This window comes from Mesoplodon mirus (assembly GCF_964341445.2).
Source record: "Mesoplodon mirus genome assembly, chromosome: 10".
NCBI classification, from domain to species: domain Eukaryota; kingdom Metazoa; phylum Chordata; class Mammalia; order Artiodactyla; family Ziphiidae; genus Mesoplodon; species Mesoplodon mirus.
This window is the reverse complement of record NC_138986.1, coordinates 17,135,764-17,151,066: the sequence shown is the minus strand read 5'-3', so window position 1 is coordinate 17,151,066 and position 15,303 is coordinate 17,135,764. Positions and strand designations below refer to the sequence as shown.

The 15,303-nt window shown below is 39.6% G+C and overlaps 1 protein-coding gene across 3 annotated transcripts in view; it reads left to right on the top strand.

Annotated features, from left to right (window-relative positions):
* The window catches only part of SASH1 (SAM and SH3 domain containing 1), a 264,495-nt gene that overhangs the window by 203,625 nt on the left and 45,567 nt on the right, over window positions 1-15,303 (top strand). The window lies entirely within an intron of this gene.

Here is a 15,303-nt window from a genome sequence, read left to right as displayed (position 1 = left end):
GTAATTATATGTTTAACTTTTTGAGGAGCTGCTCTACTGTTTTCCACAGTGGCTATACCATTTTACATTCCTGACAGCTGCGTGAAAGTTCCAATTTCTCTGCTTCCTCACTGACACTTGTGATTTTCCCATTTTTGATACGTCATCTTAATGGGTATAAAATGATATCATTGTGGTTTAGATTTGATTTCTCTAGTGTCTAATGATGTTTAGCATCTTTTTATGTGCTTGGCCATTTTTATACATTCCTCAGAGAAGTGTTTATTCAAGTTATTTGCCCATTGTTGAATTGGATTTTTTGTTCTGTTGTTGGTTGTTGAGTTCTTTTTAGAGTCTGGATATTAATCCTGTATCAGGTACATGACTTGTAAATATTTTCTCACATTCTATGAGTTGCCTTTTTACTCTCTTGATAGTGTCCTTTGAGGCAGGAAAGTTTTTAATTTTGAAGTCCAATTTACATTCATTTTTGGTGTCATAACTAAGAAATCATTGCCGTATCCATTGTCATGAAGATTTTCTCCTATATTTTCTTTTAAGAGTTTATAGTTTTAGCTTTTAAGTTTAGGTCTATGACCCATTTTAAGTTAATGTTTGTATATAATATAACATATGGGTCCAACCTCATTCTTTTGTGGGTAGATACCTTGTTTTCCCAGAACCACTTGTTGAAAAGACTGTCCTTTCCCCCACTGAATGGTCTTAGCACCCTTTTTGAAAATTAATTGACCATATATGTGAGGGTTTATTTCTGGGCTCTCTTATTTTATTTCTTTGGTTTATATGTCTTTCCTTTGCAGGCAACATACTGTTTTGATTAAGATAGCTTTATAGTAAGGTTTGAAATTGGGAGGTGTGAGCCCTCCAACTTGGTTCTTCTTTTTCAGATTGTTTTAGCTATTAAGGTCCCTTGAGATTCCATACGAATTTTAGGATGGGTTTTTCTATTTCTGTGAAAAGTGCCATGAGATTTTGATAGGGATTTTATTGGACCTGTAGATTGATTTGGGTAGTATTGTCATCTTAACATGAAGTCTTCCAATCTGTGAACACAGCTATTCTTCCATTTATTTATGTCTTCTTGAATTTCTTTCAGCATTGTTTTGTAGTTTTCAGTGTACAAGTCTTGTCTCCTTGGTTAAGTTTAATTTTAAGTTTTTTATTCTTTTTGATGCTATTATAAAATGAAATTATTTACTTAATTTCCTTTTTGAATTTTTTATTGCCAGTATATAAAGATGGAACTGATTTTCCTGTGTTGATTTTGTATCCTGCAACTTTGCTGAATTTCTTTATTATCTCTAACAGATGTGTGTGGGTGTGGGTGTGGGTGTGGGTGTGTGTAAAATCTTTAGCATTTTCTACATATAAGACCATGTCACCTGTGAATAGAGGCAATTTTTCTTTTTCTTTTCCAGTTTTGATGCCTTTTATTATTCGTGCTATTTTAATGTGACCCAAACATTGCTTCTCAGGAGTTCCACCAAGATCATAGGAATTAGAATTCCAGAGTTTCAAATAGACATTTCAGGTGCTATCATCAAACTGCATGGAGTGAGAATGGAGGGAGTTAACCTTTTTCATCTATTATGCAATTTTTTTTTTTTTTTGGTTTTCAAGATTTTGTTTATTTGAGTAGTTTGTAGCTACTATGCAGTTGTTTTGTTTGTTAGGTCCTCTCTTCCTTAAAGTCTGGAAGCAACTCTACCTCCATTTCTTTAGACTTTTGTTTCCTCTTGTCAGTGCTCCATACAGCCAGTCATCTTTCCAAAACATACCTCCCTTCTTACATTCGTGTGTTTCAGAAAAGCCTGATGGTTTTCCAGTTTTACAAGATAAATTCAAACTTCTTGGCACACTCAAGACCCTCTGTGATCTGGCCCTAATCAATTTCTCTACTCGCATCTGTCACCCCTTGCTCCTGTAGGTCTCCACTCCATCCGCATTGGACCCTGAATGCCTTACTGATCACACTTTGTATTTTCACACTCTCTGCTTTAATTTGTGCATTTCCTCTACCTAAAATGTCTTCCTGCAAATTTTTCCAGGTAAAAATCTATGCATCTTTCAAGGTGAAGTCCAACTGCCACCTCCTCTGAAACTTTAGCATCCTCAAGTGTATTTCTATAGCTTCCTGTTCTGTGCTTTGTTAAACGAGTTTGCTACATGAAACCTAACAGTTATCCTGGAGTATCAGAATTCATTGTATATATTTCAACCTCCATGGAAATTGTGAGCTCCTTGAGCAAGAAAGGCAGCTGTATTATCTTTGTGTCTCCAATGAGTGCCTAACTCAGTGTTCAGCTCATGTAGCCTGCTTGAGAAATATTTAGTGAACAAACTTGTATTTGAATGGTCATCCTTCCTGGCTGCTTTAAGAGCATGTTTTATGTCTTGAGACTATGGACTCAGTCTTTACACTTCTTTGCATCTAAGTAACAAATGATGGCATATCGTTAGTAAATATAACCCTCCCACTACCTTCTTGTCCCTGGTTTCCTGAATCCAACACCAGATTCCATTGCAGCTAAAACAAACAAACAAATAAACAAAAAACCCAAAGGATTATTAATTTGAAAGCTCTGCTTGGTTTGCCTTTGTGTGGAGGGGGCTGAGACGTTACCATTTATAATAATAAATGTGTCATATGCTAGCCAGCAGCATGTCCTGGGACTATGAGGTAATCAAAGGAACCATGTCCATGGTTTTCACTGTGCCTTTTGGGGTCTCTTATCCCCTAGTTCTAACATAATATAAATGTAAATCATGAATCCAAAGAATCATGAGGAATAAATATCATAACTCAGGACTGATGTGATTCAAACCCAGCTCGGGGGGAGAACACATAGCCTCAGTTGTCCATAGTGGGTCTTTTAGTGTCCATCTCACTGTATTCTGTCCTGATTAATAGCATCTGAGTCAAGGGAGAGGTTACAAGACTATCCATTCAGAGAAACAGGCCTGTAGTAAAACCTCACATACTTAGATGGTAAGGAGAGAGGCTTATCTCATTTAGGAAAAAGTTACTATAAATAGAGTACTGTAGGCATTTTGAACAAGCTGCTAAGAAAGTATTATATTAAGTATTGGTTTGTTGAACCCCTTTCAGAGGGTAAATCACAACCATCACCTTGATATCAGCTGACAATGAAATGGGTACTTCTTAAAAGTTGGGCATTTGTTCTCTTGAGCATTTCTTTGTTCATTTAGGAGGCATCTGTGGAGCCTCTGCAGAGCGCTTGCTATGTACTAGGCTTCACGCTAGGTATCCAGGTTACAAAGGTGAAGGAGAGAGAGAGGCCCTGCCCCAGTGGAGTTTACCCTGCAGTGCAGAGGTTAAAATTAGCCTCACACGTGCTCACACAGGCTCGCACACCTGGTTACATTATTAACTCCTTACAAACTGTTTCTTCATAGACGGCTCAAAAATAAACTCAGCCTTTCCTAGTTGGAGGGAGGGCCAGGAGTACGATATGCTCCTTCCACTTCCAGCACAATTTCCCAGAAGCTCTAGAATGACTTGTCTTTTTGCTGAAAGATGTAGGTGAAGACAGTCTAGTCAGCAGTGGAGAGAGTTTTGTGAAGAAAGGCTGTTTACTCTGTGTGTTTTGCTAGCTGCCTTTGTGCAAACAACCCACACCCATGTTCAGTCACGCTGTTCATTACTACATGGTAATGAACCGTTGGCACCGAAGTTTGCTTGTACTCGACTGTGATCCCGATGTACGTGACACTTGCCCTTCCTACCCTGACTTTAGTCCGTCCCATGTTTCCTGGAGACTCAGCAAGAAACTCCATCCAAAATATTCTTTCTTACTGATGCTCCATTTGCCTACTAGCAGGGTAATTAATTTCAGATAATTCCCACTGTGTCCTGCTCCAGCTGCCTTGGGTTCGGTGCTTTGATTATCTTTTGTGCGAGGGCCAGGGCTTTTCAGCTTTCTATCGATTCTTTTCTATACTGAGATGCAAATAGCCCACTGGCCATAGTGGGGAATGCCCAGGCCATGAAAGTTGCAGAGATCATAAGGCCTTTGTCACCAGACCTCAATGCCTATATTGATGCCTGTCGTGCTTTAGGGTTTCATTTGCATTGATTCATAGGCTTCCCCCACCCCCAGAACTGGCATTCGATAATTGCATGTTGCTTCACAATAAATCCATATTCACATTCTCAGTTTCCAAGAGTATAAAGTACTAAAGATAGTTACCAGGGGAAGTGAAAAATAGCTTTCTCTTTGCCAGAGGGGAATCTGTTCTCTGCTGTTTTTCATTAATAACAAACTTCTGTTGTGAGTGTTAGAGGTTTTAAAAAGAATTTCTGGTTGCGTACTTAACTGGATTCCTTGTTAAACATCTGAACGTTTATTTTAATATTTTTCATTTTATTTTAGTAACTTTTGTTTTCCTTTGCCTCCTGCAGGGGAAAGGTTGTAAGAGTTCTCATTTTAAGCTTTCAGCTTTGTGCATTGAGGTTCAGTTTACCTTCTGATTAAGAAAATGTTTAAAGAAATTGTGCTCTCCATCTTACTGGGGTTTAAAGTTTTTTTACTCAAGGCGTACATTTTAGTAAATCATAGTTTTTGTTTTTACAAAAATGGTAGGTAAGAGTTGGTGATCTGTACCTGAAATACTTCCAGTGAACTCTCTTTCCGAAAAATGTCAAATTGTAAATTATTTGATTATGATGCTATTCAAATTATTTTTTAAATATATAATATATAAAGAAATATTAAAGCAACAACAAGGACAGTAAAGCACCAGAGCTCTTAGAGTCCATTGCAGACACCTATTTTGGTCGCGTTCAATTGTTTCACTTCATACAAACTGTGTTCCAGAAAAAGTTGGAATTTTGTTTCTGTATCTGGAGCTCCTTACCAGGGTGAAGCAATTATGGTGAAATGTTTTGTGAAGTGAATTATTTTGTAAATCAAGTCATCGTTTCATAATTGATCACTTTTACATTTGGGGAAATTTAGAGTTGGGAAATATTTGTGCAAAGAGTACTATGTTTTCACTGTGGTCTTATAATAATACCTTACACCCATATGTGCATCTCTGCATAACCTTTAATTCCAATTCTGAATATAGCTTTGCCACTAACCTGGGGAGTCATGTGGTTGAACTGTGTCCAGATTTGGGGTAACAAAGACACAACATCAGGTGGTCATTTCTTCCACTTTTTACAAAATACTATTTTAAGTGTTTCCCTGATTGAGGACTTTCAAGGTCGCAACTAAAATATCCCCATATTGTTGGCATGATGCAAGACTCTTAAATCTTTTGGGGGCTTTCTAAAATTATAAACCATAAACTTGGCCCTCACCAGGAGATGGTTTTTACTGAGGCTTTTCAGAGTCATTTCACCTACCTCAATTACAGCCATTGTCTTCCAGCCAGAAGATTCAGGTCTGTTGTTTTGGAAGAAGAGGTTGCTATAGCCTTAGTCTAATCCAGAACTTTCTAAAAGATAGTGTGCTGAAGGCCAGGAGAGCATTCCACAAAGTTACTTTTTTAGTGGTTCTTGGGGTGAATGGCCTAATTTCTATTACGGCCAAAGAAAAGGTGGACAATTTAATCATTTAATACAGAATGTGGTCAGAGAACAGAGCTCATGCTCATGGGGTGTTCCTTTCAGGGCAGAACGATGCTTCTGCTTGTCCAAGAGACGTCTGTAAATGCAAGGTGCTCTTTGTAGAGTCCAGGACTCTGGGTTGAACCAGATTTTTTAAAACTTGGCTATTCTTAAATATAATTAATAAAGTGAAAAGAATTGTTATTTTGAATAGGTTTCTTTTACTAGGGTGAACTTCTAGACAATGCCTATAAGTTAAAACTTATCAGAAGTTTTATTTTTATATTGCAAAGGTGTTAAAGGAAGATAGAAACCAATAGTATTAGCTTGGTTGTTTGGGGAAATCTGATTCCCAAACAACATTGTCATTTTTTTAATGACAATACATGATGGATGTACAGAATTGTCTTCCACCTATAGATAGTACCAGCGATTTTTTAAAAATAAGATTTTCATATTTTTGCTGATTTTGAGTAAATAGTTATTGGATGCATAAACTATGTGAAGATTCACATAGACCTTAGTATTAAAGTTGACATTATAGGTCCAGTAAAGGTATCTTTATGTAAATGGTTGACCTTCTTTCTACTGTCTTTCTGCTCTTATATTATTGGTTTTATAAGGAAATTTAAGAGAGAATAGATTCCAAGCATAAAAATAACTTACATTACTGAATGTAAGTTACTGTTTGCTTTTAATCATGTTGATATGTTTTCTTTGAATCTCTCTTCCTAAAGGATTTTTTTTCGTAACAACATATGGGTTTTAGCTGAAAAGGGTTCTCACTGGCAAGGTAAGTTTTGATTTGTGGCTAGAAAATGGTTCTGCTTGTTGTAGCTTTAATTCTTATACTAGCTAGGCTTAAATACAACATGGTTGGATGTGTGCTTTGGCTCTTTATTTCTTGAACAGAGGAAGAGCTTTACTCAACTCATTTGACTTCTAATTTGACCAGGAGAAAGAGCAGAAGTATGGCCTAGCGGTAATTTGCCAGAGGGCTTTTTTACCCTGTTTGCTTGGGCTAGCATGTTCATGCCATGCTATGTTACACTGTGTCAAAAAAAGGGACACTTTTCTAAATCTTTCTAAATATAACTATGGCAAAGGTAACTCTTATTGATTCAGGTCTTTTAATGCATACTTGAAGCCTTGAGATGATTATTCAGACTTTCATAGATACCTTCTACAAATTTCTTTTTTACTTGGCTGGGTGGGAAGAGGAAGCACTATTCCTCTTAATTTTAACGAAAATAATTTTGAAATGAAAATGATAGTAAAATAGAGACATATTAAAATTCTCTTTAGAAGAGTAGACGTAATGATTCTTTAGACCTGTAGCTTATGGAGAGACTAGAGACAAAATCAGTCCATTGGAATAACATGTGTCACAAAGTCTTGTGAGAAAGATGACTTTTGCTCTCACTGGACATAAGCTGACCAAGAACCACTGCTTAGATGACTTCTTGTCATTTATTCCACACCACCCTCTCTCCCCAGCCTTGTCCCTGGGAGAAGGGCCAAAGTTTGAGGCGTGTGTTTGCTGTGAGTCCCTTGAGATCATCATCTTTAAACAAAGTTAGACAGGAAGGAGGCTCTGGCCTCGGGAAAGCCAGGCGTTTGCCCGGTGAGGGGGCTGGTTAAAGCTCACAGATGTGAATCAGACTTGGGTCCAGATCCCAGCTCTGCCACCTATTAGCTCTGCATCTGAGGGCAAGTTGTTTCATCTCTTTGTGCCTCAAAACTTGGGCCGAGTGTCTCTACCTCACACGGGCCTTGCAAGGATTAAATGGCACCAAGTAAATACCCAATGAACGCCAGCCTCTATTGCTTTATGTGACGATCTTCTACCTCGCCATTAGCTGTCATTTTTTTTTTTTTTTTTTTTGCGGTACGCGGGCCTCTCACTGTTGTGGCCTCTCCCGTTGCGGAGCGCAGACTCTGGACACGCAGGCTCAGCGGCCGTGGCTCATGGGCCCAGCTGCTCCGTGGCATGTGGGATCTTCCCGGACCAGGGCACGAACCCGTGTTCCCTGCATTGGCAGGCAGACTCTCAACCACTGCACCACCAGGGAAGCCCTAACTGTCATTTTTAAAATACTGGAGTTCCCTTCAAAAGTTTTATTTATTTATTTTCTTCTTATTTTTATTTTTATTTTTTTTGTGGTACGCGGGCCTCTCACTGTTGTGGCCTCTCCCGTTGCGGAGCATGGGCTCCGGACGCACAGGCTCAGCAGCCATGGCTCACGGGCCCAGCTGCTCCGCGGCATGTGGGATCTTCCCAGATCGGGGCACGAACCCGTGTTCCCTGCATCGGCAGGCGGACTCTCAACCACTGAGCCACCAGGGAAGCCCAAAAGTTTTATTTTTGTACATGCCGTTAACATGGCAGCAACGCTTCTGCTTTTGAATATTACGGCAGACAGACTGGAGTTGTCAGAACAAGCTTAATGTAAATAGCATGTGTTTAATTGGTTATGTTTTTTACCAAACACATAATCAGTTTATTTTCTGTTTCAGAAGGTGTAAGTGTCTGTGGGCTTAGGAACGGGTCTGGTATGATTTCAGTAACATATGTGGCCTTAGGATTACTGTTTGGGAAAAATAAACACTAATTGTATTGAAATTATCTAGGGCCATATAGTGCCAGTGAGGCCGTCTCGTTGAGCATGTGGGTGTGCGCTTCCATGCCTGTTACGCTGGGGGGCGCTCTCACAGCAGGCCCAGAAATAGTTGGAAATTGGGCTCTTTGCACCTGGCAAACCAGCCAGGTATCAGTACACGTCTATCTTCACTGGTTTGTATGGCCACAGGGAGTTGAGGATGCTGCCTGCACACCCTCTTCAACACACCAAGGGCCACGTGAACAAAAGTAAATAATGACAAAATATCCAGGTACAATATAATCTGAGGGTTATGTAACCTATTGTTATCATTTTTAAAATTTAAGTTAGTTTTCGAGCACATTCTGGTCTGTTATTTCTTTTCTTCTTTTTTTTTTTTTTAAGATTTTACTGTCACCCTCAGCTTCATCTTTCTTTCTTTCATTTTTAAATGTTTTTGGCCGCACTGTGTGACTTGCGAGATCTCAGTTCCCTGACCAGGGAATGAACCTGGACCCTCGGCAGAGAGAGCGTGGAGTCCTAACCACTGGACTGCCAGGGACTTCCCTGTTGTTTCTTTTATTAGGTCGAACCACGTGAACTGAAAATATTAGCTTTTGACCTTAAAAATAGCAATCTCATTTGTCCAACCTAATACGTAAATACCAAATAGGATCTACGACATGTACCCTAGCTAGCTGATTATATCTAAATACAGATATTTGTAATATAATATGGGTTAAGGATTGGCATTTAGATTTGCAATGCCAATTTCTTACTTCACTTTTGGGATGAACCTTAGGGAGCTTGGGGTAAGAGAGGATTTCCATTACTTGTTTAATGATAGTGATTCATCACATGTTAATTCCTCATTAAATCATTTGCCCTGGTACCAAATCTTATATAATGGATGGGTTGGAGAGAGACCCAGGTCCTGTCATGGTTCATGAGTCAGATCCAGACTGAGGGCTGCTTCCAGCCTAAGCCAACTTACTGAAGTCATGGACTGCCCATCACTTGTTCAGAGTCCATTTGAACTGTAAGTCACTATATCAAAACTCTTAGAACTATACCCAGTCATCAAGGACATTCATCTAGAAAGCAATATTTTAACACAACCAAATTCTAATTCAAATTATAATTATTCACAGAATCATTTCTGTAGAAATATCCCTTTATTCTCTTCTCTGTCCCTTTCCTTTCCCTCTTTGTGTCACACCCCCTCTCATCCCTGGTTGATTGTACTATTACTAGTATAATTCTAATAACATTGCATAATTAGTTCCTACAAGGACACTTCTTGCCCTGTGCTTTTGAGCCAGAGTGTAGGTGAAAGAATGCCATCTTGAACATTCTGTTACTCATTCATTGTGCAAACATTACTGAGTACCGACTATAGGTCAGTCCCTACACACAGGAGTGTATATTTGAGAAGGAGAGACAAGTGGATAGCATGGTTGGGGCCTTAATTGGAATATTTCAACCGAGTGTGTGAAATACGCACAGAAAGTCCATTAAGCCCCAGTGAGGAGAGTGTGGAAAGCCCAGTGAAGGTGACTGGAAGTGAGCAAGAGTTCCCCAGGAGGAGGAAGAGAAACCTGTTAGGTAGAGAGAGCAGCAAGGCCAGTGGCTTAGGTGAATAGGTGGGTGAATCTTCAGACTTGCGTCATATGAGAAAATGGATTTAAATAATAAAGTTTTTCTCAGTATCAATATTTTGACTAATACGGTATTGTTTATTTTCTTTGCTCATTCTTATTTATAAATTGGCTCTATAATAGGTGGTTTGGTTCCTTATGACTGCAATTTGTTTTGTTTTTTGTTTTTAATTGAAGTATAGTTGATTTATAAAGTTATGTTAGTTTCAGGTGTACAGAAAAGTGATTCAGTTACACACACACACATTTTCAGATTCTTTTCCATTATAGCTTATTATAAGGTATTGAATATAGATCCCTGTGCTATACAGTAGGTCCTTGTTGGTTATCTGTTTTATACCTAGTAGTGTGTATCTGTTAACCCCAAACTCCTGATATATCACCCCCACCCCTTTCCCCTTTGGTAACAATAAGTTTGTTTTCTGTGTCTGTGATTCTGTTTCTGTTTTGTAAATAAGTTCATTTGTATCATTTTTTAAGATTCTACATATAAGTGATATCATATGATATTTGTCTTTTTCTGTCTGACTTAATATGATAATATGATAATTTCTAGGTCCATCCATGTTGCTGCAAATGGCATTATTTCATTCTTTTTTATAGCTGAGTAGTATTCCACAGTGTGCATATATATATATATGCCACATCTTCTTTATCTGTTCCTCTGTCAATGGACATTTAGGTTGCTTCCATATATGATTGCAGTTTTAAAATTTATATCATTCGTGGTTTTCATCTTGTCTTTGAGGTCTCATTTAATTGAATTCATGTTCTTGTTTAATTATTTTATAGAGAGAAGCAACTGTTAGGAATTTCTTCCTGTTCCTTGAGTTATATTTTCTTCTGATAGAGAGAGGGGATCAAAAGATAGAATCATTGTGTTTGTCCATGCCTTTTCTCTCTCTCTCTTTTTTTCCCCTTGTTATAGTTTGTTTGAGTAGTTCTCATGCATTTCTTTTCACTTTGATCATGCTTGGGTAACTCAGGTCACATTTTCTGTTTGTGCTGATATAATGAAGATTACTTTTTGACCTGTTTGCCATGCTGTCAGACAGTGGAGTGTTTTCCTTCCTTTATTTTGTGATCCATTCATGTTTGTTGTTGCTATAGCCTAATGTAATAGCTGGGGAAGTGGGAAAACCCAACTGAGGTGGAATGTGGTCTTCATTGGGATACCGGGGCTCGGCTTTCTCTCTCCTAAGAGTTTGTTAAATGTGCTGCATCACTGTTCACGTTGCTTGCTTAAGGGTGGGGGAATGGGTACACCAGAGCCAGTCTGTCTTTAATTTATTTTATTTATTTATTTATATTTATTATTATTTTTTTTTTTACGGTACACGGGCCTCTCACTGTTGCGGCCTCTCCCGTTGGGGAGCACAGGCTCCGGACGCGCAGGCTCAGCGGCCATGGCTCACGGGCCCAGCCGCTCTGCGGCATGTGGGATCTTCCCAGACCGGGGCACGAACCCGTGTCCCCTGCATCGGCAGGTGGACTCTCAACCACTGCGCCACCAGGGAAGCCTGACTTTCCATCTTTTCACTCATTACTCTGCTGAAGCAATTTCTGCTGCTCTTAGATCCAAAAAAGATAAAGAAGGCCACACAGTTTGCTTCCTTTTCTGTGGGTCTTCAGGAATTTTTTTCTTAGCTTGATCAGGGAGTTCTAAAGTTTAATATATTAGGTTATATACTTTTGTTTGGATGCCCTTGGTGGAGTATTTTTGCCAGTTTTTAGTAATTGTGTTTTTTAGGACACTATCGCTCGTTTTGTTAGTTGTGGGAAGGATATTCTGTGGTTTAGTTTTCAGCAGTCATCATGACCTGATTGTTTTGCCAGTTAGATGACCACAAACAATTTTTCTAGCTCTAATTGATTCATTTTCTAAGCCAATGAATCAATCGGGGCCTTCTGATCATGGCCATCAGGTTAATGTGTTATTCTTTGTGTTTATAGAAACACAAAGACAAGCTAAGCTGTCTTCTATTTGGAAGTAAATTTGCTTATTGTTCATTCTACAAACATAAGGAGAAGTGTGTTAAGGTCACACATAGATCATGACTCTGGGAGGTACCTTCGGCCCATCTGCCTCCGTCTTCAACAGACGCCCGTGCTGATCAGTAGCCTAAGTTTGGGCTGGAGGGAGGAACTTGGTGTCTGCACCTTCCCACCGTTGCCTTGCGGGCTCCATCAGTTCTCTGTATTCCTACATCGTCACGTGCCTAGGCAAGGTTGTTAGGCGGCCTTGTCCAAGAAGTCATCGTGCCTGATCCATGAATCAGTCAGTCTAAGATGCCATAAAAATAATGTGACTTTGCAAACACCACCCAGTCTCTTGGGAGACTTAGCGCTTCTGGGATGAAAACTTCCATCAGCTCCAGAAACTAGAGCCTCAAAAGCATATGTAATTGCCCTACTTGGCAGTCCTGTTCTGAATCATCCTTTTTCCATGGCATGGGCTATGTGAGAATCGAATCCACTTGGGAATGAGGGGGTTTGGTGTTTTGCTTTAGTTCTTAGTGTGCCTGACACCATAGATTGGTTTTGGGTAACACTCCCCCACTCTTTACAGAGGGACCTGTAGAGTTAATTGTTGACTCCCTTCCCCTAACTTCTTTTTTATCTCAACTCACCTATTTTATATGACCAGCGGGGTTCTCTGACCTATGGGCAGGGTGACATAATCTCAAGCAGTAAAATCTTCCAAAGATTTACAGAGTGAAGGGGAAGTCGGTTCTTTTTCCTCCACTTAAGCTCTCTCCTCCCCCAGCTCCTTTCAGGAGAAGGAAAGGCATTTTCTCTGCTTCATGGAAACTTGCAGAATTGGGACAAGTGTGCTTACTTGTTATTCACGTCTCCCTAGACCTGGCTGTAGGACTCCTGAGGTCTTATATTTTCTCGTTGCTTATAGGGAAAGTAGCAACGTTATTTGGGGCTGATTACAAGCAATTCAGAGTTCATGAGTTTTAAGAAAAAGAATAGAGTTTATTGTGGAATGTAGCATCCCTTTGCTGTTCCCTTGGTTTCGTAGTTAGTTTTTTAAACAGTTTCTTTAAGTGAATTAAGTGCTGACAAGCCTTTGCCTCTAGGGGATGGTAACATTACCTCAAATTCTCACATACTTTTTACAAGTATGAGTATCATGTAATTATCTCCTCCTCCTCCTTCTTCTTCAAATCTGGTGACAACTAGTTAATTTTGAAACTGCCAGAGAGATTATTTCAGTGTTACACTGTACCTCTGGGAGAAGAATGGAATTTCATCTTTTTTTCCATATGCTAACAAAAATCTCCTAATTTCAGAGGGCAATGATGTCACCAGATAATGAGCAAAATATTTCTTACTAAACAGATGAGTCCTCCCCCGACTCCTTTGTGAAATAAGGGAAAAAACCCCACAATGTGTTTCATAGTTGATATAGTTACTGCAATTCATAAACACTTTTTAAAGTAATTCTAACTTCTTCAAAGAGTGAAACAAATCTTTCTATAAACACAAAGAATAACACATTAACCTGATGGCTCTGATCGGAAGGCCCCGGCCACAGCCGGACAGTGATGACTGGTAGCTGATCTTGAACATACCCAGCCGGAGCCAATATGCTGCCCCCCAAGGTAGGGAGTGACCTTGAATGCATCACTTCTTGGACCAGTGGAGGGAGATCAGGCATGTTGGAGAGATTATGAAATCAAGCTTGGAGAAGAGGAGGGCCGTGAAGCTGTTGTTGATTGGTGTCACATGCTGTTTATAAGGGCAGCAGCATCAGCTGAACTCTTCTTTGACTGTCCAGATAGGCAGGCATCTAAGGTCAGCAGGAGCCATGTAAACACGGGACTTCTGGGCTCATACAGGGACATGGAAAAAATGCCCCAAAGCCATGGCGAGTGCCCGTCCCCTCACTGAAGCATGTCTCAGTTTCCCCAGCCAGAGGTGATTTCACCCACTTCTGAATCCCTGTGTCTCTCTGTTCCTCTTACCCATTTATCACAGTTGACTTACATTAATCATATTTCTGAACTTCTCTTGGGGCATCTCTATCCCCAGACTTCTAGATTATAAGCTCTGTAAGTCCAGGGGAAGCCACCTTACTCATAGTGCTATTCCTGCTTCTGCCTAATGCCTGGAATCAGTACATCCCTCCATTGATTTCAATCAGGAAATATCTATTTATCGCAAATATAGATATGATCTTTAATTGTCTCAGTGGGGAAGAATATTGTAATGTTCAGTGTTGGCAGTTGTGTGAAGAAACAGGTACTCTTTTTTTTTTTTGGAAGATGTTGGGGGTAGGAGTTTATTAATTAATTTATTTTTGCTGTGTTGGGTCTTCATTTCTGTGTGAGGGCTTTCTCTAGCTGTGGCAAGCGGGGGCCACTCTTCATCGCGGTGCATGGGCCTCTCACTGTCGCGGCCTCTCCTGTTGCGGAGCACAGGCTCCAGACACGCAGGCTCAGTAGTTGTGGCTCACGGGCCTAGTTGCTCCGCGGCATGTGGGATCCTCCCAGACCAGGGCTCGAACCCGTGTCCCCTGCATTAGCAGGCAGATTCTCAACCACTGCGCCACCAGGGAAGCCCCGAAATAGGTACTCTTTTTATACTACTTGTGAGATTTTAAAATAATACAGTGTTTCTTCTGAAAATTGTTAATATGTATCAAAAGACTTAATGATATGCCCATTCTTTACCCATCAGTTCAACAATCTAATCATTTATTCTAAAGAAAGAATGTATTAGATGCATTAGAAATTTTACCACAGTGTTCATCGGAGTATATTTTACAATATTGAAAAATTGGAAACATGCACATGTCCAGTGATTGAGGATAGTATTTAATAAAGGATGGTGTACTTCTGTGTCTGAATACTTTTGAATCATTAATGTATTGTCATATTTTATTTTTTGAATATTTGTTGATGTGGGGAAATGTTCAAAACATATTATTTTTTTAAAGCAAGTTATAAAACACTTTGAACGGTGTACATTGAGGGCCCCAGGGTTTCTCTAAAGGGAACATTAAGAGGCCGCAGTGTGGCTCAGAAGGTCACAAGCATAAGCGGGCACTTTGTTTCTATTTACACCTGTGTTCATTTGAGGGAGGCTTTGGGGACCTTGATAGTAACTGTGGCGGGGGTGGCGGGGGTGGTGGTGGTGGTGGTGGAGGAACAGCTAAAGATCACAAGGTCATCCTTTTTTTGTTTAAAAAAAAGCAACATCAAAGTGTATTGTGTGTGTGTGCATGCACGTGTGCGTATGAAGATATAAACCAAAATATTACTAATTTTCCTGATTAGGAAGATATAAGTATTTCCTTTCTCTTTTTTTCTGTTATTGCATTTTCCAAAATTTCTAATTAAAAATACATCTTGTGTTAGTAGGAATAAACAATAAATGTTACTACTGAAATACAGATAGAGGAATGGAAATGACAGTGCTGTTTGTCCTCTTGAAGTTTGGTGAAGGGCTAGTAATACTG